General features: G+C 48.4%; 1 protein-coding gene across 5 annotated transcripts in view; it reads right to left on the reverse strand.

Annotated features, from left to right (window-relative positions):
• LOC121855574 (talin-2-like) overlaps positions 1–26,023 on the reverse strand; it is a 178,305-nt gene that overhangs the window by 119,037 nt on the left and 33,245 nt on the right. For 3 of the 5 annotated variants that reach the window (XM_042350583.1, XM_042350582.1, XM_042350578.1), the window contains exon 1: positions 24,164–24,384. The exons of the other annotated variants lie outside the window; for them this stretch is intronic. The gene's annotated coding sequence lies outside the window, so the exon portion shown is untranslated. Of the gene's footprint in view, positions 1–24,163; positions 24,385–26,023 lie in introns of those variants that run through there. 5 annotated transcript variants of the gene reach the window in all.

Below are 26,023 nucleotides of genomic sequence, written 5' to 3' on the forward strand. Positions count from 1 at the left end.
AATGTGTGGAATTAAGGATAATGTCAGGTGAAATGTGTAGAGTGGGATGTGTGAGTGGGATAACCCAGGTGAATATGTGATGGAGATGTGTATGTGTGGGATGTGGGTGGGATGCTGTGTGTGTAGGTGGGATGTGTGGGTGTGTGTGTGTGTGCTAGGTGGGATGTGTGGAGTGGAGATGTGTGGGTGGAATGTGTGGGTGGAGATGTGCATGTGTGCTGGGGTGGGATGTGGAGGTGGGATGTGTGGGTGAATGTGTGTGATGGGATGTGTGTATATGCTGAACCAGGAATGTGGCAGGTGGGATGTGGGTGGAATGTCCAAGGTCAGGAATAATGCAGGGTGGAATGTGTAGGTGGAATGTGCAGGTGGGATGTGTAGGTGCTAGGTGGGATGTGTAGGTGGGATGTGCAGGTAGGCTAGTACATGTATACATCAACAGCTTATGGTAGAGGTGAACAGGTGTGGATGGCAGGTAAGGTATTAACAGGTGTGGGTGACAGGTAAGGAATCAACAGGTGTGGGTGGCAGGGAAGGTATCAACAGGTGTGGGTGGCAGGTAAGGTATTAACAGGTGTGGGTGACAGGTAAGGAATCAACAGGTGTGGGTGGCAGGGAAGGTATCAACAGGTGTGGGTGGCAGGTAAGGTATTAACAGGTGTGGGTGACAGGTAGGAACAGGTGGGGCAGGAAGTCAACAGGTGGGGCAGGAATTAACAGGTGTGGTGGCAGGTAAGGTATTAACAGGTGTGGGTGGGTAAGGTATTAACAGGTGGGGTGACAGGTGTACAACAGGTGTGTGGGGTAAGGATAACAGTGGGTGACGGTAAACGTGAATGGTGACGGAAGATCAACGGGTGACAGGTAGTATCAACAGGGGGGAAACGTGGTAGACAACAGAGGACAACAGGTTTGTGGGAAGGAAACAGGGGGTGTATCACAGGTGGGTGACAGGTAAGGTATCAACAGGTGGGTGACAGGTAAGGTATAACAGGTGGTGACAGGTAAGGATCAACGGTGGGTGAGGATATCAACAGTGGGTGACAGGTAAGTATCAACAGGTGTGGGTGACAAGTAAGGTATTAACAGGTGTGGGTGACAGGTAAGGTATCAACAGGTGTGGGTGGCAGGTAAGGTATTAATTAACAGGTGGTGTAGGGGAACAGGTGTGCTGGCTACTACAGGACAACACCACCGACATTCTACAGAACCCACGCACGCCCACTACTGTCCGTGGCACTAAAGGTAAGGGCGTCAGCTGGTAGTGTGGGCGGGGGTGGGTTGTGGTTCTAGTAATACAAGTTGTGGAGGCGTAGTGAGTGTTGTGTCTACACCTCACAACACTCACACGAATACATTAACAACACTGTCTTTTAGAGTCACCAGTGTGGGGGTTGAACGGTATAGTGAGTGATGTTATAGTGTTAGGTGTGGTGGTGGTGATAGAGGGGGTGGTGGTGGTGGTAGAGGGTGTGGTGGTGGTAGAGGGTGTGGAGGTGGTGGTAGAGGGTGTGGTGGTGGTGGTAGAGGGTGTGGTGGTGGGTCGAGAACAAGGCATCGACTGTAAAATGGTGAGCAAATGGGGTGGGTTGAGGGGGACTAAGTGGGTGGGTCTCTCTCTCTCTCTCTCTCTCTCTCTCTCTCTCTCTCTCTCACACACACATGGGACAAGAGGGGCGTGGCACATGGAACAAGAGGGGCGTGGCATATGGAACAGAGAGGCGTGGCACATGGAACAAGAGGGGCGTGGCATATGGAACAAGAGAGGCGTGGCACCTGAAACAAGAGGGGCGTGGCATATGGAACAAGAGGGCGTGGCACATGGAACAAGAGGGCGTGGCACATGAGGAAGACTAGTTTACCATCTTAGTTTACAAAGAAGAGCGACTATCTTTCCTCATCATGTTATCACAGAGGCAGTAAACTTTATCACAATGCTCAAAGTTTACAATGATTGACGCAACACTGAGTCACTTTAGAATCATTGACGCATCGCTGAGTCACTATCGTCCTTTTTCCTTTTAGCGTTCGTTCATGTCTTCACGTACACTCTCCTGATTCTCGTAGCGTTCGTTCATGTTTTCACGTACACTCCTTCTCCCTGGTTCACGTGGCGATCGTTCATGTCTTCACGTACACTCCTCCTCCCTGGTTCTCGTAGCGTTCGTTATGGCCATGTTACAACCAGGTCCTCACGCACTTCTCCTCCCTGGTTCTACTTTACTATGACCGGTGTGAGATTATGTTACATGTATATCCTTAATCCGTTGTGACATTCCTGCGAGTTACTCTATCCTCTACACCAGGATATGTAACACGTCACTATGGCATCACTGTTACAATGTCAACATACCACCACTAGTCAACACCCGATACTCTTACCAGGTTTACGATACCTGATACTCTCTCTTACCAGGTTTACGACACACGATACCTGATACTCTTCTCTTACCAGGTTTACGACACACGATACCTGATACTCTTCTCTTACCAGGTTTACGACACACGATACCTGATACTCTCTTACCAGGTTTACGACACACGATACCTGATACTCTCTCTTACCAGGTTTACGACACACGATACCTGATACTCTACCAGGTAAGAACAGAGCTTCATCAAGTCAACACTTTAACTAACGGTAAAAATGCCATGTAAAGAATTTTGTTAAGTCACACAGCGGGTCCCACACTGTTGACATATATTATGTTTAAGTGACGGAACAAAGGCAGCCGATAATGACTCCGTTTCCTGTAGTTATGATGAGGAACTATCCGAAGATGTTTAAGCTCTAAAATTAATTAATAACACTATAATACTAATCCTTGATATGTTATGTTTATGTAATGTATAAATAAAAATACGATTTATACATTGCCAGCACATACGTGTCACTATGTGGCTGTGAGTCATTTTTTTTCCATATGTTTCAAAATAAAGTTATGTCAATAAAGTTTCAGTGTCACAAAATGTAAAACAAAACCTATAAAAAAATCATAAACAAATCTACGTAGGTGTAAATGAGGTATGGCGGGTCCTTGATAATGGCACTGAACTGAGGGAAGCCGTCTTGAATATCTTAGACTAGCCATAGGGAAAACTTGACTCTCACCTGGATAAACACACACACACACACACACACACACACACACACACACACACACACACACACACACACACACGTGTCTCATCCTCGAGTCCCTTACACGTCTTGAGATTATCACCATCACTGAGGTCATCACACTGACTATAAGTAGAGGCTCAGTATGAACACCACACTAACGACAGGAGATGTAGAGGAAGGGAACAGTGGCACTAACGACAGGAGAGGTAGAGGAAGGTGGAACAGCACTAACGACAGGGAGGTAGAGAAGGGAGTGAACAGTGGCACTAACGACAGGAGAGGTAGAGGAAGGGGGTGGAACAGTGGCACTAACGACAAGAGAGGTAGAGGAAGGGGGTGGAACAGTGGCACTAACGACAGGAGAGGTAGAGGAAGGGGTGGAACAGTGGCACTAACGACAGGAGAGGTAGAGGAAGGGGGTGGAACAGACTAACGACAGGAGAGGTAGAGGAAGGGGTGGAACAGTGGCACTAACGACAGGAGAGGTAGAGAATGGGGTGGAACAGTGGCACTAACGACAGGAGAGGTAGGAAGGGGGAACAGTGGCACTAACGACAGAGAGGTAGAGGAAGGGGTGGAACAGTGGCACTAACGACAGAGAGGAAGAAGGGGGTGGAACAGTGGCACTAACGACAGAGAGGTAGAGGGGGGAACAGTGGCACTAACGACAGAGAGGTAGAGGAAGGGGGTGGAACAGTGGCACTAACGACAAGAGAGGTAGAGGAAGGTGGAACAGTGGCACTAACGACAGGAGAGGTAGAGGAAGGGGGTGGAACAGTGGCACTAACGACAGGAGAGGTAGAGGAAGGTGGAAACAGTGGCACTAACGACAGGAGAGGTAGAGGAAGGGGTGGAACAGGGGCACTAACGACAGGAGAGGTAGAGGAAGGGAACAGTGCACTAACGACAGGAGAGGTAGAAGAAGGTGAACAGTGGCACTAACGACAGGAGAGGTAGAAGGAAGGTGGAACAGTGGCACTAACGACAGGAGAGGTAGAGGAAGGGGGTGGAACAGTGGCACTAACGACAGAGAGGTAGAGGAAGGGGGGGAACAGTGGCACTAACGACAGGAGAGGTAGAGGAAGGGTGGAACAGTGGCACTAACGACAGGAGAGGTAGAGGAAGGTGGAACAGTACTAACGACAGGAGAGGTAGGGGCAGATAACAGGAGAGGTAGGGGGGTGGAACAGTGGCACTAACGACAGGAGGTAGAGGAAGGGTGGAACAGTGGCACTAACGACAGGAGAGGTAGAAGAAGGGGGTGGAACAGTGGCACTAACGACAGGAGAGGTAGAGAAGGGGTGGAACAGTGGCACTAACGACAGGAGAGGTAGAGGAAGGGAGTGAACAGTGGCACTAACGACAGGAGAGGTAGAGGAAGGGGGTGGAACAGTGGCACTAAGACAGGAGAGGTAGAGGAAGGGGTGGAACAGTGGCACTAACACCCACCAGTACACAGAAGGAGGAAGGTGAACAGTGGCACTAATGACAGGAGAGGTAGAGGAAGGGGGTGGAACAGTGGCACTAACACCACCAGTACAGAGGGAGGAAAGGGGGTGGAACAGTGGCACTAACACCCACCAGTACAGAGGAGAAGGGGTGGAACAGTGGCACTAATGACAGGAGAGGTAGAAGGGGTGGAACAGGCACTAACGACAGGAGAGGTAGAGGAAGGTGGAACAGTGGCACTAACACCCACCAGTACAGAGGGAGGAAGGGGGGAACAGTGGCACTAATGACAGGAGAGGTAGAAGGGGGGTGGAACAGTGGCACTAACGACAGGAAAGGTAGAGGAAGGGGGTGGAACAGTGGCACTAACGACAGGAGAGGTAGAGGAAGGGGGTGGAACAGTGGCACTAACGACAGGAGAGGTAGAAGGGGGTGGAACAGTGGCACTAACGATAGGAGAGGTAGAGGAAGGGGGTGGAACAGTAGCACTAACACCCACCAGTACAGAGGGAGGAAGACGTCAGTAGGATAAACATAAGAACTTCCTCACGTAAACTGTTTATACCCACTCCATCTCCCACCCACACCTAGTCCACGGTTACACCCACATATACACCCACCCACCCATCCATCGACTACACCGGGCAGGCTGGCGGGCGAGCCGGTAGTCTGGTAAGCTGGTAGACAAGTACATAGGAAGGTTGGTAAGGTAGGTAAGGTCATTTTATAACCCACATCAGGACCTTGAGGGCGAAAATATAATAATAATAAGAAAATAATAATAATAATAATAATAATAATAATAATAATAATAATAATAATAATAATAAAAATAATAATAATAATAGAGCCATAAATAAATACAAATAAAAAAACCCTCAATAGTGAGAAACAATATATGTATGTTGTGTTGTCAATAGTAAGAGAAACAATTGAGACCCTGTAATTGTGTGTAAATGAGGCAGAAAGTCAGATGAGCAACCTGGGACTTGGTCACATATGGCAGCAGGGTCTACCATTAGATAACACATTATGCTTCCAACATCTTCCCAGGCGGTAGTACCTCCCTGCTTGGTAGCTGTACTTACGGTAACAAATTATCAAAGAGGCAACACAGTAACAGAGGCCAGCCACCCGTGTTAACTCTAGCCTTCCTCCTCCCCTGATCGTGGGGTCTGTATTATCTCTATTAAACATTAAAGGTAAAATGTTTCCAGTGTGTTTACCTGTGTTTTACGGACCAAAGGATTGTGTCGTGAAGGAACAAACTGGTAGTACCAATGTGTGTGTGTTGCTGGTGTTCCCTGGGGGCTCTTCTGGGTCTTCCCTTGTCTCCCATCATCAACAAATGTTCACACAAATTTCACTTTCACATTTTAATTAACCATTTTTCTTAATCACATTAACTGGCGGCGATGTTATATTAGTCTAGTCTCTCGTAAAAATGTCCCACAAACTAGTTTATCCCTTTAATAACCTGATTTTAAAGGCAACCAGTTTTTTTTTCTTCAGTGACAGTCAGCGGCCAAGTCGACGTTCCATACAAGGCACCACCACCACCACATCATTAAATATTCTTACCTTCGTTATCAAACTTGGGCCCATCCTTGACCACTAGTTCCATGTTAGTAAGTCATGACCTCACGCCATCACATACGCTCCTCCTCCCTTTAAATATAATCCATCTATCACTGAACACTATACCCCCACACAAGACACATTGATAATATGCCACAACACAGTCTTCATAACGTGTGGCAGCCTATAGTTGGGGACAGAGAATAGTGTAGTGTTTGGTTGGCTCTCTCTTCACTGATCCGTCTATCACTAACATCATTTCCTTATCAACAGTTATCAGGAAAGTATTATTTTCAGAGTTATTATTTTTTTTGAGTTATTTTACCCCCGCATAAATGATAACCTCTTCCCCATCTGATTCTTTCCACATAGTCCTTTGATACTGTTCACACGTCGAGTAAATGTTTAATGCATCTTGGTACTCTGACTGTGATGCCAGGTGTGCAGTTGTTTACGTTTGCCGTCTATGTGTAATTTGTCCAAAGACTTATGAGAAATCTACGTACAATAACACTCAATGGCTAACCTTGGTCCATATAGAGTGTGTGTGTGTGTGTGTGTGTGTGTGTGTCCTCATCACCACCACAACTACCAACCTCACATGCGACAGTATAAACATTAATGTCAGCAAAAATTCAGTTGTATACAAACCTCCACAACCCTCACAACAGACCAACCCGATGTCACATGTTTTCGAGACAAATACTAAACACCGGTGATAAGAGTAAGCATCCCTCACTACCTCACTCGGCTCTACAGTAAATCATGACTCAATGTAGCCTCCACCTTAGAAACACCAACACACACTAATAGTCTATTCACTGGTCCACGGTCACCATAATGCTTTACCTCGCCTCACAATCTTTCCGAGGTAGAGAACGTAAGTGACCCAGCAGCCTTATGACAGATATAATGCTTTAAGTTACAAGGCTCTCATATCTAGTCACCTTTTATGTAATGGTGGTAAAATGTTAAGGTTTTGGTTGGATTAGGTTCCTCCACGCACCTAGTAACACCCACGATGCTTTGTCGATGTTGGTTAATGGTAATACAGTTTAATCCATTCGCTCCACATACTGTAGTTCTACCAATCATCTATCATCACCGTCTTCTAAACCGTGTCCTCTCCTACCCAAGCTTACACTACGTCACGCCTCCTACGCAGTTCTTTACTTTTCATAGAACGCCTCCTCGTGTTTATGTATTCGTCCTTTAACTTATTCCTTCACCTTTATTTTCATGTGACTTAAGCACTTTTTTCATCTTTCTTATTCAGGATTATTGTCACACTTCTTCCTGGTTCCCCTCCCCCTGGTCAGAGTGTAGGACGTACTGAAGTAACTGAACTCTTACTGTCTTCACTCTTACCTCACCTCACCTAGCTTCACCTCACCTCTCCTATCTTATCCCTGCCAATTCCAGTTTGTTTCCCTCCACCACTTAGCTACCATACAGGCGCGTCTCTTTCTTAAGTCTAGGCAACTCACTCTACATCCCTCCTTTGTGTCGTAGTGTGAGGCCGACTTCCTTCCTGTGATGACTTGCTCCGCCCCCCACTTGGTATAGGGGAGGGAGGGATCAGGTTCAGGGGAGCTTATTTATTTTTATAGAAAGTTACAGCAATTTTCCTCATAAGTGATCAAATGAAGACGAGTTGAGAGGTGTTAGGTAGGGGTAGGTGAGACGGCGGTGGTGGTACTTAGAGCTGACAAGGAACAGAGTAACGGTTGAGGAATATCCAGCAGGTAGGAGGAGTGGGGGGCACACACACAGCGGCCATCCAGTGAGGTTACGAGAATGTTTACAAGACCAGCTCCCACAGTACCAGATCTATAGTTAATCTATATGTTGACTCTATGTTTTTGTATTGAAGGCTTTTGTCAGTCAAGTGACCCACTCCCCGATTTCACCATATGTAACTTATCATCTCTGTTTATTGTATATTTTCAGCCTTCGGGCTGCCCTGTTATCTTAATAAACCGTTAATTATTATTATTACTATTATTATTATTATTATTATTATTATTATTATTATTATTATTATTATTATTATTATTATCACACACACACACACACACACACACGCGCGCGCGCGCGCGCTAAATGACATCAATATTTATATAATCTGGTTTTTATATTATTAAATTGGAAAAAAATATAATTCTACAAACACTGAGTTAAAAGTATACTAACTATTTGTTAATTAAACATTTACTTCCCAAACTAGGCAATGATGAGACGAGACCCTCACAACCTTACCTAGTGTTGTGTTAACACACTGAACCTGCACTAAATATAACTATATTTAGTGCTACACCCACTTGACACACTTGGCATTAAATGAACGTCGCTGCCTTTATACACAATTTGGCAGAACAAAACTTATCCTTGGCACAGTGACACCTGCAACATTTACTGTACAATGATGCTCCCTCTCACGCTGGATAACACACACACAGTAACATAACAACTAACTGCCAATTCCTTCCAGTTTCCAGGAGGTTTATGGTATCAATATCGGGTAACCTACACTGTACAGTCCCACCAGACCATCTGTCAACCACACGGACACTGGCTGGTTGTATCTCTGGTGACTGGTTAGCTGTCTGTCTGGTAACCTGAATATCTATGACTGGGACACCTGGCAGAGTAATTCTAAGATAAAAGTAGCCATATGTGTGTGTGTGTGTGTGTAGACATAGGTGCAGGCATGAGTGTAGGTTGTAAGTGCGGGTGTACTGTAGGTGTGTGTAGGTGTAAATGTAGGTACAGGAATGTGTGTAGGTGTAATCAGTGTGGGTGTGAGCGTAGGTCCACACACACGGCGGGCAGGTGTGTGTGTGTGTGTGTTATCTGTTACGTCACTCAGGTAATATACACACTTGAAAAATGAAAGTGACATTTTCAATATAATTAAGTGTTGGTGGTGGTGGTGGTGCAGGCTGTCACCCTCAACCCTCAAGCTATCTAACATGTCTTCTGGTCAAAACTCGCCCTCCAGCCAGAGATACGTTAAGAAAACATTGTAAATACCTCGACGTGGTTATAATCCCTGAGACATGCGGCAACCAACCCCCCACCTCCCTCCCTCCCTCCCTCTCTGTCTGCAACAACAATCAGCTGACAGAGTGCAGTGTTGCCACGTCTCACTTCACCGTGGCGCCATCTCGACTCGCCCTCTCAACCCAAAACACACTTTACACTCAAAATATTTAGTTAAGGATCGCCCGAGTATATCAAGTCCTTACATTACCACATTCTTTAGCATTACATTCAAACTTCAATGACACACTTAACGACTTAAATTATGAAATATTAATAAAAAAAAACATATTATTCTTTTAAAGTGTTTGTGATAGTGTAGACGAGAAGACAAGAGATAATGTCTTACACCACTGTCCTACACTACCACCCTCACTATCACCGTCCCGGGATGGTGAAAGTAACAATCAACCCTTTGAGGAGAAAGTAACAAGGGGTGAGTGAGAGTGGATGATGGTGCAGTGAGTGAGAGTGGATGATGGTGCAGTGAGTGAGAGTGGATGATGGTGCAGTGAGTGAGAGTGGATGATGGTGCAGTGAGTGAGTGGATGATGGTGCAGTGAGTGAGAGTGGATGATGGTGCAGTGAGTGAGAGTGGATGATGGTGCAGTGAGTGAGAGTGGATGATGGTGCAGGGTGAGGTGGATGATGGTGCAGTGGTGAGGTGGATGATGGTGCAGTGGTGGTGGATGATGGTGCAGTGGTGGTGAGGTGGATGATGGTGCAGTGGTGAGAGTGGATGATGGTTGCAGGTGAGTGAGGTGGATGATGGTGGTGAAGGAGGGTGAGCCACCAGTGACGCCTCTGCGGTCATCAAACACTCACAGATTACACTGACATTACCCTCACTTACCTCCTCACTCTTACTACCCCCCTCCTCTCCCTACCCTTCCACCTGCCTTCTCACCTGCCTCCACTGATGTCATGGTTGTGTTTAGTAAGCCAAACTTAATACATGGGTCACAAACATACTATTTACTGACTCACACTGGCATGCTGGGTGACACTGCAGGTTGGGTGACACTGCAGGTTGGGTGACACTGCAGGTTGGGTGACACTGCAGGTTGGGTGACACACTGGCTGGCTGGTCAGTGAACAGTAATTCGCTTGACATTATTAGTCACCACTTGCCAGAGGGTTAAAGAGGGTAGCCTGGGTGGTGGGTGGCAGCCTGGGTGGTGGGTGGTAGCCTGGGTGGGTGGGTGGGTTCAGGTATAAGGGAGATAAGGGAGAGCAGCTTTGTGGTTTATCTATCATCAGGTATGACGTCTCTCTCTCTCTCTCTCTCTCTCTCTCTCTCTCTCTCTCTCTCTCTCTCTCTCTATTTCCTCTCCTCTACTCTGATGGTGTGACCGAAGCAACTGTGGTGGTTAATGAACCGTGAGTGTGGGGGGTGGGTGGCAGGTGTGAGGGGTGGGTGGCAGGTGTGAGGGGTGGGTGGCAGGTGTGGGGAGGTCACATTACTTCTCCTTCATCAATACTTACAATTTCACTTTAAAAATTCTGAATATTTATTACACAATGTTGGGGAGAGAACATGACCTTGTGGTACTCCTTGTCTTAACTAACAAGTAAGTTCTTTGTTTACTTACACTGTGATTTCCCCTTAGATCACACACAAACGATTTCCTGAGATTTCAAATGTTTCCTTCATCGACTATTTCCTTTAAGAAGTCTAAGGCACTCTTCTATAAAAGTTTGTTGTGTTTTATCCAGCAAAAGAGGTGGTCAAGGTTTAACACGACAAGTACAGTATGTTTACAGAGTTTCTAGTAAGCCATCGGTAAGGTTACAGGTACAGAGAGGTGCATGAGTAGTAAGAATCCGAAAGTTGTCACCAGGAACGTACAGATACAGAGGTGGGAGGTGCCAAGCGACGTGTGTGGAGGAGAGTGGCGAGGCAGTTCAGTTGACTCACAAAATACATAAGTGATTTGGCTATGAGCAGACCTGACCCAACCCAACCAAGTCTGGTCTAGTCTATCCCAACCTAGCCAACCCCAACCCAACCCAACCTAACCCAACCCAACCCAACCCAACCCAACCCAACCCCAACCCAACCTAACCTAACCTAATTGAGCAACACACTAACACACAAACATTACACACACCAACTTTACCAAACCAACAAACACACCAAACTAGACTAAAATATTGAATATAAGTGAGATAAAAGTTGGACACACAGGAACCTGGACCATCACATTAACACGGAGGAGGAGGAGGAGGAGGAGGAGGAGGAGGTGGAGGCTGTAACCGTAGATGTGATGTGGTGAGTCTCGACCACACACTACCCCCCACTACCAGTCAGGGGGTAACACTGCCTCCCCCACTACCAGTCAGGGGTAACACCTCCCCCACTACAGTCAGGGGTAACACTGCCTCTCCCCACTCCAGTCAGGGGTAACCTGCCTCCCCACTACCAGTCAGGGTAACCTGCCTCCCAGGGAACACTGCCTCCCCCACTACCAGTCAGGGGTACCTGCCTCTCCCCACTACCAGTCAGGGGTACCTGCCTCCCCCACCAGTCAGGGAACACTGCCTCTCCCCACTACCAGTCAGGGGGTAACACTGCCTCCCCTACCAGTCAGGGGGACTGCCTCCCCACTACCAGTCAGGACGCCCACCTTCCCCCCACTACCAGTCAGGGGGTAACACTGCCTCACCCCACTCCAGTGGGAGGTAACACTGCCTCCCCACTACCAGTCAGGGGTAACACTGCCTCACCCCACTACCAGTCAGGGGTAACACTGCCTCTCCCCACTACCAGTCCAGGGTAACACTGCCTCCCCACTACCAGTCAGGGTAACACTGCCTCTCCCCACTACCAGTCAGGGGTAACACTGCCTCCCCCACTACCAGTCAGGGGTAACACTGCCTCCCCCACCACATCAGGGGTAAACTGCCTCCCCCACTACCAGTCAGACCCTACTACCAGTCAGGGGGTAACACTACAGAATTATGGAAAATGTTCAGTGTTTTCTGACACGTTTACACATGTGATGAACGTCTCCGTGTAGTGTAGTCCACTAGTGAACACACACACACACACACACACACACACACACACACAGCAACATGACCGGTGAGGAACAACGCTAGTAGAGGTAAAGTGAGGTAAGTAAAGGTAACGTGAGAAGGCGAGAAGAGGACACTGAATGGGTAAGGGACACACACACACACACACACACACACACACACACACACACTATCTTGCACGCCACTAATATCATTGTTGACTCTTCTTGCTTGAGTCCACTCCAGATGCGTGTGTGTGTGTGTGTGTGTGTGTGTGTGTGTGTGTGTGTGTGTGGTGTCCTTTGGGTCTAATGATGTGAAAGAGGTCGTGTCCATCCTCATGTTACCTCCAGAGGCGTGACCTGTTAACAGGTTTAGACACACACACACACACACACACACACACACACACACACACACACACACACACCACCACGTGTACCCCACAGGATGACCTGACACGGTTAACATCAGCCCTGCACACCACCACGATGACAGCTCCCTGACACACACATACATCCCTGGTGTGTGTGCTCTTCCTTCACATCCCTAGTGGTACCTTCTCCCACCACCACCACCACTACCACCACCACTACTACTACAACCACAACCACTATTACCACCACTACAACCACTACTACCAGCACCACCACCATGACTAAGGTAGGTAGGTGGTAAGTGGCACTGTGAATGATGCCCTCAGTCAGGCACTTACGACCCGTATATGGCACTTGGAGGGTGAGGGGCTGAGCATGGAGGTGGAGGTGGTGGGAGGGCAGGGAGGTAAGTGGTGGGAAGGGAGAGGAGTGGGAGGTAGTGGGAGGTATGGTGTGGGAGGGAGGGTGGGAGGTATGGTGGGAGAGGTGGGGAGGGAAAGGAGGGGGAGGTATGGTGGGGAGGTGGGGGTGTGGGAGGATAGGGTGGGAGGGAGGTATGGTATGGGTGGGGAGGTATGGTGTGGGAGTATGGTGGGGAGGTATGGTGGGGAGGTAGGGAGGTATGGTGGGATGTGGGAGGTATGGTGGAGGTATGGAGAGTGGGAGGTATAGGGAGGGAGAGGGTGTGAGGTATAGGGGAAGGCAGGAGAGGTATGGGGAGGTATGGTGGGGAGGGTGTGGAGGGGAAGGGAGGTATGGGTGGAGGTATGGGTGGTGGAGGTATGGTGATAGGAAGTATGGTGTGGGAGGTGGGGGAGGTAGGGAGGAGGCAGGGGAGGTGGTGGTGTGGGAGGTATGTGGGAGGTATGGTGTGGGATAACAGACACCACAGGGAGGTAGCGAGAATTGTTTACACTTTACTGACCAGCCAGAAACCCTCCACCCTACCACACCCCACCCCACCACACCCCCACCCAACCACACCTCCACCCCTACCCCACCCTACCACATCCCCACACCTTCACCCCACCACACCTCCCACCCCACCACACCTCCACCCACATCCCCCACCACACCCTCCACCCCACCAACACCCTTTCACCCTACCACACCCCACCCTACCACACCCTACCACACCACCACCACACCCCTACCCCACCACACCCTCCACCCCACACCCCACACCCCCACCCCACCACATCCCTCTCACCACACCTCCACCCCACCCACCACACCCCACCCCACACCACCCCACACCCCACCCACACCCCACCCCACCACACCCCCACCCCACCACCCACCCCACCACATCCCCACCCACCACACCCCCCACCCCCCACCACACCCCCCCTACCACACCCCCACCCACACCCTCTTCACCCCACCACACCCCACCCACCTTCCACCCCACCCCACCCCACACCCCACCCCCTACCCCACCACCCCACCCCACCACACCACACCCACCCCACCAACCCACCCCACACCCTCACCCCACCACACCCCCATCCCCACCCCACCCACCCAACCCCACACCCTCACCCCACCACACCCTCCACCCTACCACACCCCACCCACCACACCCTCTACCAAACAGGAGGTACTACTGCCTGGGAAGATATTGCTTAATAATATGTTGTCTATAGTAGACCCTGCTGCCATATGTGACCAAGTCCCAGGTTGCTGATCTGACTTTCTGCCTCATTTACACACAATTGCAGGGTCTCAGTTGTTTCTCTTACCATTGACAACATAACATACATATATTGTTTCTCACTTTTGATTTTTTTCATTTTGTATTTCTTTATGGTTCTTTATTACTATTGTTATTATTACTATTATTATTGTTGTTGTTATTATTATTATTATGATTATTATGATTACAGTATTACATTTTGCCCTAGGCCCTTGAGGGGTAAGTGACCCAGTCTGGGTGGGCTAATCACCGAAAAAAAACCCACCACATCCTCACCCCTACCATACCCCACCCTACCACACCCACCCCAACCCTTCCACCACACCCTCCACCACCCACCCTTCACCCCCACACCTCCACTACCACAAGGTGATATAATAATTATGAATACACTTAAGCGATGTGAGAGAGAGAGAGAGAGAGAGAGAGTGAGAGAGAGAGAGTTATACAAGTGTAAACATCCGTCAGCTGAGGAAGTCTACACCACGGTACGTCACACACACACACACTGTACGTCTCAACGATGATAGTGCCATTGACGATCATATTACTGCATGTGCCACCCACTGGTCCACCGTGCCACAACAAATGCACCCACCTGGTCTCCATCCACAACAAATGCCACCCACCTGATCCACAGTGCCACAACAACACCACCTCCACGCAACAAATGCCACCCACTGGTCCACCGTGCCACAACAAATGCCCACCTGATCCACAGTGCCACAACAATGCCACCCACCTGTCCACGCCACAACAATGCCACCCACCTGATCCATCAAACAAATGCCACCCACCTGATCCACAGCCACAACAATGCCACCCACCTGGTCCACAGTGCCACAACAAATGCCACCCACCTGGTCCACAGTGCCACAACAAATGCCACCCACCTGATCCACAGTGCCACAACAAATGCCACCACTGATCCACAGTGCCACAACAAATCCACCCACCTGTCCACAGTGCCACAACAAATGCCACCCACCTGATCCACAGTACAACAAATGCCACCCACCTGATCCACATACACAACAAATGCCACCCACTCACAAATCCACCCTGGTCCACCGTGCCACACAACAAATGCCACCCACCTGATCCACCGTGCCACAACAAATGTCACCCACCTGATCCACCGTGCCACAACAAATGCCACCCACCTGATCCACAGTGCCACAACAAATGCCACCCACCTGATCCACAGTGCCACAACAAATGCCACCCACCTGGTCACCGTGCCACAACAAATGCCACCCACCTGGTCCACCCAGTGCCACAACAAATGCACCCACCTGATCCACCGTGCCACAACAAATGTCACCCACCTGATCCACAGTGCCACAACAATGCCACCCACCTGGTCCACAGTGCCACAACAAATGCCACCCACCTGATCCACCGTGCCACAACAAATGTCCCCACCTGATCCACCGTGCCACAACAAATGCCACCCACCCTGATCCACAGTGCCACAACAAATGCCACCAACCTGGTCACAGTGCCACAACAAATGCCACCCACCTGATCCACCGTGCCACAACAAATGTCACCCACCTGATCCACCGTGCCACAACAAATGCCACCCACCCGATCCACAGTGCCCACAACAAATGCCACCCACCTGGTCCACAGTGCCACAACAAATGCCACCCACCTGGTCCACCGTGCCAACAAATGCCACCACCCACCGTGCCACAACAAATGCCACCCACCTGATCCACAGTGCCACAACAAATGCCACCCACCTGGTCCACAGTACCACAACAAATGCCACCCACCTGGTCCACCGTGCCACAACAAATGTCACCCACCTGGTCACCGTGCCACAACAAATGCCACCCACCTGGTCCACAGTGCCACAACAAATGCCACCCACCTGGTCCACCGTGCCACAACAAATGCCACCCACCTGATCCACAGTGCCACAACAAATGCCACCCACCTGGTCCACGTGCACAACAAATGCCACCCACCTGGTCCACAGTGCCACAACAAATGCCACCCACCTGGTCCACCGTGCCACAACAAATGCACACCTGTCCAACCGTGATGATGACGCAGGCAAATAATTTTTTTCAATCCATTTATTTTTATCCCCAGTTTGAGATAATGATTTGCTACTCATCTACCCCACAACTCATCTACCATCATCTACCCCACAACTCATCTACCCCCAACTCATCTACCATCATCTACCCCACAACTCATCTACCATCATCTACCCCACAACTCATCTACCATCATCTACCCCTAACTCATCTACCATCATCTACCCCACAACTCATCTACCATCGTCTACCCAACTCATCTACCATCATCTACCCCACAACTCATCTACCATCATCTACCCCCAACTCATCTACCATCATCTACCCCACAACTCATCTACCATCATCTACCCACAACTCATCTACCATCATCTACCCCACAACTCATCTACCATCATCTACCCCACAACTCATCTACCATCGTCTACCCCACAACTCATCTACCATCATCTACCCCACAACTCATCTACCATCATCTACCCCAACTCATCTACCATCGTCTACCCCACAACTCATCTACCATCATCTACCCCACAACTCATCCCATCATCTACCCCACAACTCATCTACCATCATCTACCCCACAACTCATCTACCATCATCTACCCCACAACTCATCTACCATCGTCTCCCCACAACTCATCTACCATCATCTCCCCACAACTCATCTACATCGTCTACCCCACAACTCATCTACCATCATCTACCCCACAACTCATCTACATCATCTACCCCACAACTCATCTACCATCATCTCCCCACAACTCATCTACCATCATCTACCCCCAACTCATCTACCATCATCTACCCCACAACTCATCTCCATCGTCTACCCCACAACTCATCTCCATCATCTACAACTCATCTACCATCATCTCCACTCATCTACCATCATCTACCCCACAACTCATCTACCATCATCTACCCCACAACTCATCTACCATCATCTACCCCACAACTCATCTACCATCATCTACCCCCACAACTCATCCTATCATCTACCCCACAACTCATCTACCATCATCTACCCCACAACTCATCTACCATCATCTACCCCACAACTCATCTACATCATCTACCCCACAACCTCATCTACCATCATCTACCCCACAACTCATCTACCATCGTCTACCCCAACCATCTACCATCATCTACCCCACAACTCATCTACCATCGTCTACCCCACAACTCATCTACCATCATCTACCCCACAACTCATCTACCATCGTCTACCCCACAACTCATCTACCATCATTCCACCCCACAACTCATCTACCATCGTCTATACCCCACAACTCATCTACCATCATCTACCCCACAACTCATCTACCATCATTCAACTCCATTAAACTCATCTACCCCACAACTCATCTACCATCGTCTACCCCACAACTCAGCATCACAGGAAGAAGAGGACGAGAGGATGAAGGAAGAGGGATAAAGGAAGATGAAGAAGAGGGAGATAACGAGGAGGAGGAGGAGGAGAAGGAAGAGGAAGAAGAGAAAAGGAGGTGGATAAAGGAGGAGGAGGAGGAGGAGGAAGAAGAGAAAATGAGGAAAATTTGAAGAGGAAGAAGAGGTAAAGAGGAAGAAAGGTGGAGGAAGAGGAGGAAGAAGACTCTGAACAATGTGTTTAAACGTGACTGAGAGAAGTGTGGATCATTTTAGCGATGAGAGAGAGAGAGAGAGAGAGAGAGAGAGAGAGAGAGAGAGAGAAAAAGAGAGAGAGAGAGTGCCACCACCACCACCACCACCGTGCCAACACACACCCACACCAGCTAATTGGGCCAGCGCCAAGTAACCCTCTCCAGCCTCCCGACCTACTGTTAATATGTAGGATATACCTGTCTCCTTATACTGTTAATATGTAGTTCACACACACACACACACACACACACACACACACACACACACACACACACACACACACACACACACACACACACCACCCCCGCACCCCACACCCACTACTACACAGGTTACACTACAGGTAAGGCCCGTCAGTCTTACCTCTGTACAGTCAATTAATTACAGGTGTGTATCATCGCTACAGGTAAAGGTGCTATCACAAAAATAAATACATGGTTTGCCTACTTGGTACTGCACTTTTGGCGAGGTTAGCGACACATTTTGGCGAGGTTAGCGACACATTTTGGCGAGGTTAGCGACACATTTTGGCGAGGTTAGCGACACATTTTGGCGAGGTTAGCGACACATTTTGGCGAGGTTAGAGACACATTTTGGCGAGGTTAGCGACACATTTTGGCGAGTTAGACGACACATTTTACGAGGTTAGAGACACATTTTGGCGAGGTTAGAGACACATTTTGGCGAGGAAAGCGACACATTTTGTGAGGTTAGAGACACATTTTGGCGAGGTTAGAGACACATTTTGGCGAGGTTAGCGACACATTTTGGCGAGGATGGACAATATTAGCGAGATTAACGACACATTTTTGGCGAGGGATTAAACAATTTTGGCTGCTCTAGTATAATGAATCCAAGGACACAGATCAAGTGGGGCATGAAGGCGGCCAAATGTCCCGGAGTCTAGCAAGCAGAGGATACCAGCAGCTGTGCAGGTCAGTAACCCTCGCCACAACCATCATTACTTAACACTCATAAAGCTGCCAGCACACACCATGAAGCTGGTTTGAGTCACAGGTGGGGTATTTAAGGGTATAAGTGGGTCACGTATGGATGCAGTCAGTACCTTGAGTTGGTGAGAGCTGGTTGAGGGGCGTGGTGACCTCTCCCGCTTACCTGCAACAAAGGAAAAACGTTTATAGTTTGTGATGTAATAATAATAATAATAATAATAATAATAATAATAATAATAATAATAAAAATAATAATAATAATAATAATAATAATAATAATAATAATAACAAACAATAATAATAATAATAATAATAATAAACAATAATAATAATAATATTTACACCAGACCAGCACGGTAACACACACGTACAATAAAAATAAAAATAAAATAAATATACAGGTTATTGACGAGTTATTGATGAAGTATTCTTGTAGCGATTATTACAAGGTCACATGTGATTGCAAAGAGTAATTCGTAAGGGAGGAACATCAGGTGGCGGTATGTAGCAAGATGACCCTGATGGAGTGGTTGTTGATGTTAGGATGTTATTACAATGCCTCAACGACCATAATAAGGCTTTTTAATAATACTAGTCCACTAATAAATCAAAATGGCGATGATTAAGCGAGAGAAAGAGAGAGAGACCAATGTACTGATTCGCTCTTTTCTACATATCTTTCACACACTCTACCTTTCCTTTCACACACTCTTCCTCTCCTTGCACACACACTCTACCTCTCCTTTCACACACATTCTACCTCTCCTTTCACACACACTCTACCTCTCCTTTCACACACACTCTACCTCTCCTTTCACACACACTCTACCTCTCCTTTCACACACACTCTACCTCTCCTTTCACACACTCTTCTTCTCCATTTACACACTCTTCTTTTACAAATCCTCGTTAATAAGAGAGAAGAGCCATGGTGAGCTCGGGGTTGTGGGATGGTTGTGTAAAGCAGTTCAGACGCGGGTAGTAAAAGTACGAAGAAGGATGTGGAGACGTTAGGTGGTAGAGATGTTTAGAGTGTGATGTTTATGGTGATGTTTAGAGTGTGATGTTTATGGTGTGATGTTTATAGTGTGACGTTTAGTTTGTGATGATTAGAGTGTTATGTTTATAGTGTGATGTTTAGTGTTATGTTTAAAGTGTGATGTTTACAGTGATGTTTAGTGTTTGATGTTTATAGTGTGATGTTTATAGTGATGTTTAGTGTGAATGTTTATAGTGAAGTTGAGGAATTTGGTGGAACTGACATAGTGTTGAAGAATTGGGGGGGTGTCGAGAACCAGCAACATGATAGGATATACAGTACAACATGATGGAAGGAGAGGACACAGTTAAGGGGAGACCAGAGGAAGCTGTAGTCAGGAGTTGAGTCGTTGACCCTCTCGGCAATGGTGAAGTTGGCCACATAACCCAACAAGCAGGAGTTGCCTCATTCGTGTACCTTGAGGAATGCCGCGTTAGAAGGGCTTAAAGGTAGGTACATGTGGGTGACGGTCACTATGGCAAGAGAGAACCTTCTTATGATTTTATGTGTGATAGTTTTGTTGATTATTGTGTTGTGGTTCATCAAGTTAAACGCTTTGGTGAAAAGTGTGTGTGTGTGTGTGTGTGTGTGTGTGTGTGTGTGTGTGTCAAGTGCCTAACAAGCATGTGTAATGGAGTACAGGGTTGTGTGCAATAAGTCGTCACACGTAACTCTGAGAACCAGTAAAAACATTAAGGCAGGAGCATGAACAGGAGCCAACTGAGCGAGCATCACCGTGTCTTAGTCTAAATATTCACCTCAGGTACATTTTTGGACGAGTCTGTCTCTAAAAGTGTATTTATAAATATACATTTCTATGTTTACTTTTAAGATGTTAAATGTATGCAGAGGGATGAGACTCCAACACTGTTCAAGTGATGGAGCGCCTCAAGGTTTGTCTACCTGTGGCAGCGTGTGTTCTCTCGTGTTATGTGTGGGGTACAGCGACCCAGTGTAAACTCTGTTCACTTCCTGTCCAAGCTGTGGTTCATGCCCGGGGCCCCCCATTTCGCTCAGTTTTCAATGGGCATCAGACTTCGCAGTTAAGGAAACTGAAAGCAGCTGAGCGCAGTGCCGGCCACGCTGACTCCTTGTATTAATCTATTATAGTAATTAACATTAGTTGATCACCGCCATGAGTGGACATCATGTATAAACCCGTGAGTGGTAATAAGCGAGGCAAGGCTTCTAGACACTCAGAACCCCGAGTACAGGAGGTATATAAACAGCATCACTTTAAAGCACCGAATATAGCCGTCCGTCACCAGCACCAAGACTGCCACTCATTAATATACTCGTATATATATATTAACAAGTACTCCCCCAGCAGCAGGACATTGTAGGAGGCTGAGTCGTGATACACAAAGGAATGTGTGGTGACAGTCAGACCGCGGCCTTCACAACTACTACCCCATGACTGACTGACTGACACACACACACACACACACACACACGGGTTCTCCAAACTAATGCTCTACAGTTTGAATTAGATCCTGTACCTGATTTGCATCCTGTTCTTAATCTAGATCCTGTACCTATGAAGGAGTCAACTGAGGCACGAACATGACATCTCTCTGGGAACACAAACATGAGTACCTCTTCCTGACAACACTCACTCACTTAAAAATTCGTTCAGAGTACAATTCAGTAAACTTGGCCGAATAATTAAAACAGTAAATTACGAAAGTCTGACAGTGGCTATGTATATGAAGACAAAAAAACCCACAATACTGATAGTGAAGTAGTTTATTTAGACAGAAAAAAATAAACATACAAAGTAAACAATAACAAACATATTGATTGAGTCGAGTGAGAGCTAGGGACCCCGTCTGTAAACAACTGACCAATACTGCACATATCTCCAGGAATTGAATGTCACAGAATACGTGTTACGGTGGTGTTACTAAATACGCATTAGAATGTTACCAAGTTTACCATATTTTTTGTAGTTATTTGTTTATATAAATTCATTCATCCTTAGTGTTTCCATCAACTCTCTTTGTTCACACTTTATTCACCTCAACATTTTAGTGAGGAGGAAAAACTAAAAACTGGAAAATTTAATCTGTATACTGCATAACATGTAAAACTAAAGGTGTATATATATAATCCTTCCCAATGTTTACACCAGGACAGTGGCGGTGTAAACTATAAAGGTCACTTCCCGCCAGTGTGGGTGTATGGCCTTGAAAGTGATTTAATACTCGGTACACTTAGCAGTTAGTTCCGTCCTTGGCGTGACGATTTGTGATATAACGATGATAAACGCCCAATAACCACGGTCACACCAGGAATAATTGATGACAACACGCATGATATCACCAGGTAATGACATACGGGTGAGGCGTTGCTCCGACACAGGTAAAACAAGTTAACTTTATCTGAATTATAGCTGATATACTAGACCACACGGAAGACAAACAGCATAAGCCCACCAGCACGAGCGGGGTGAGGAGTGGACTAACTGTGCCTCTCCTTCACAGCCAGCCGGAAGCAAACACCCCCCTCCCTCCCTGCCTAGACCCCACCCCTCACTTGCTTCACCTGCGGGACACACCATCATTCACCACACTGAGGTCAGTCAACATCAACAATATGACTCACTTGACTCACCATTGTTGTGTAGACGAAAATAAATAAATAAATACAACAGGAACAGGCAAGAGATAGAGCAACACCACACATTTCAATAATGTTTTATGAATGAAATGTTGGCCAGTGTGTGGTGTGTAGGTGGTCAGGTCCACACGTGGCCCGGATGTGGCCACCACACCTATCACACTACACCCAGCCGCCACCACCACCACACCTGCCACACTACACTGCTGCCACCACCACCACACCTATCACACTACACTCCACTGCCACCACCACCACACCTGCCACACTACACTTGCTGTCACCACACACCCAGCTACACTAAACCTACCACAGTAAATAAGGACCAGGAGAGCAGGGGTGTGGGTAGGCTGGGTGTAGTCATGAGTGTGTAGGGTTGGGTGTAGAACATGGGGTGTGGGAGGCTGGGTGTAGAGCCAGTGTGTGTGGTAGACTGGGTGTAGTAGCTGGGGTGTGTGTAGAACATGGGTGTGTGTGGTAGGTGGGTGCAGAACCATGGGTGTGTGGTAGGTGGAGTAGTAGCCATGGTGTGTGGCTGGGTAGAGCCATGGTGTGTGTAGGCTGGGTGTAGTAGCCATGGTGTGTATTGGGTGTAGAGCTGGGGTGTGTGTAGGCTGGGTGTAGTAGCCATGGGTGTGTGTGGTAGGTTGGGTGTAGTAGCCATGGTGTGTGGTAGGTGTAGTAGCCATGGGTGTGGTAGGCTGGAGCCAGTGGGCTGGGTAGAGCCATGGGTGTGTGTGGTAGGCTGGGTGTAGTAGCCATGGGTGTGTGTGGTCGAGAGCCATGGGTGTGTGTGTGTGGGTAGGCTGGGGTAGTAGCCATGGGTGTGTGTGTGGTAGGCTGTAGTAGCCATGGGTGTGTGTGTGGTAGGTTGTAGAGCCATGGGTGTGTGTGTGGTAGGCTGGGTGTAGTAGCCATGGGTGTGTGGTAGGCTGTAGTAGCCATGGTGTGTGGTAGGTAGTAGCCATGGTGTGTGTGGTGGCTGTAGTAGCCATGGGTGTGTGTGGGGCTGGGTGTAGTAGCCATGGTGTGTACAGTAGCTTACGTGTGGCTGGTGTAGAGTGATGGGGGCTGGGGGGGGCAGGAGGGTGTGCGGCAGGCTGGGGCTGGCAGCGGGCTGGGCCACGGCCAAATATGGGTGGGTAGGCACGCACGCTACCCAGTGCCGCCCACCTTTCACGCCCACACGTCCGCAACCTCACACCCTAATTGGGAATGAGTCAGGCTTCATCTGATGTCACGTCACACCTGGCCAACTTAAAGGGCTAAGTTTGGCCCGACACAAGAGGGTAAGTACTGGCCAAGAGGAACAACGCTGGGTCATACGAGGTGAGTGTGGCCAAACAGTAGCCAACACTTCTCTCCTGCCTACACTACTTACGGACGCGGAGGCAGTATCAACAAACACCTGTCCCTATATACCTAGACCTCCAGGTAAAGGGTTAATGAGAGACGTATTAATACCTCTTAAGTGAGAGTAGAGTGCCGAGGGGAGGTTGGGGAGGGGGAGGCAGAGGTAGCAGGTGCCCGAGGGGTGATGGTGCACATCCTTCACACCAACACTACTTACCTTGTAGCTCTGGCAGACACTCTTCTTGCACACGATCACCCGGTGTTTACAGTACTGCTGGGGGTCTTACTGTTTTATAATCCTGTACAGCCTTCCAGACCACTAGAGGGCCTATAATGGCTGTCGTTATATATCCAAATGCTAATAGAGTGCACACATTGCTTATCAAGGACTAACACAACCTCACTACTGCTCACACAACCAAGTCTGACCAAGCACTGAGTGAAGCGAGTCTCAACCCTCCACACAGCGACTTACTGCCTCCCCTTACCTTATATTTACTCCTCTCAGTAACCCAACAACTGTTTATCTTAATACTAAATTGCCGATAACTACGAGGGTCTTTAGTCTATATACATATGACTTCACACAGAAGCTTTGCATTACAGAATATCACGAGTTTTCCTTGTAGTGAGTTGGCACCTGAGGGAGAAGGGCGGCGGTGTTGGCCAACAGCAGCCCTGCCCACCCAACATAGAAAACGGCAAGATGCGGGTGGTTCGCTATTTGCCTCTTACCCCGTTACAACAATCTTTAATTCAACTTAATCATTTACTAGAAACATATATTGACATTAATGAGCACCACATGTCATATTAACTAATATAAACACAACACCACTCCTGTAGGTGATGGCGGGCCAGGGACCGAGGCGCCCCACCACACGATATCAACTGATGAATTATACTTTTTTCTGATCCAATTTTTTTCCATTACCTCAGGGCGACGGCCACAACTGTACCAGGATTACCACATAGGGAAGAAGATGTAGCCACCGTGGTGAGTCTCACCCACCACACCCACCGTGGAGTCTCACCCACCACACCCACCGTGGTGAGTCTCACCCACCACACCCACCGTGGAGTCTCACCCACCACACACACCGTGGAGTCTCACCCACCACACCCACCGTGGTGAGTCTCACCCAGCAGGAGTCTCACCCACCACACTCACAGTGGATCTCACCCACCACACCCACAGTGGAGTCTCACCCGCCACACACCAATCGTGGTGAGTTCACCCACCACACCCACAGTGAGTTCATCCACCACACCCACTGGAGTCTCATCCACAACATCCTTTGTGTGCCTATATCACCAGGTGAGGCTCCATCATACCCAAGTGAGGCTCCATAATGGCACTTAGTGAGGCTCCATCATGGAACCAGGTGAAGCTCCATCAGGCACCAGGTGAAGCTCCATCATGGCACCAGGTGAGGCTCCATCATGGCACCAGGTGAAGCTCCATCATGGGCACCAGGTGAAGCCTCCATCATGGAACCAGGTGAAGCTCCATCATGGCACCAGGTGAAGCTCCATCATGGCACCAGGTGAGGTGCCCATCATGGCACCAGGTGAAGCTCCATCATGGCACCAGGTGAAGCTCCATCATGGCACCAGGTGAGGCTCCACTGGCACCAGGTGAAGCTCCATCATGGCACCAGGTGAAGCCCATCATGGCACCAGGTGAGGCTCCATCATGGCACCAAGTGAAGCTCCATCATGGCACCAGGTGAGGCTCCATCATGGCACCAGGTGAGGCTCCATCCTCTCAAATATACAGAGCAAAGATAACGTCACCATCCGCTGATAACCCGACAATATTCCCTGTGTGTGTGTGTGTGTGTGTGTGTGTGTGTGTGTGTGTGTGTGTGTGTGTGTGTGGGCCATTATTTACTTACGTGGTGCCTCAGCCCGTCCTCGATGACTCAGTGTATTTAGTGGGTTCCATTGTTTGACCCCACCTCTCAGGCTCACGTTACTCGCTTACGCTTATGGTCGGGGTGTGGGGCAGGGAGGTGTGGGCAGGGGGCAGGGTGTGGGTAGGGGTGTGTAGGGTGTGGGGCAGGGGTGTGTGGGG

The sequence above is a fragment of the Homarus americanus genome, unplaced genomic scaffold (genome assembly GCF_018991925.1).
Source record: "Homarus americanus isolate GMGI-L3 unplaced genomic scaffold, GMGI_Hamer_2.0 scaffold48406, whole genome shotgun sequence".
In the NCBI taxonomy this organism is placed as follows: Eukaryota; Metazoa; Arthropoda; class Malacostraca; order Decapoda; family Nephropidae; genus Homarus; species Homarus americanus.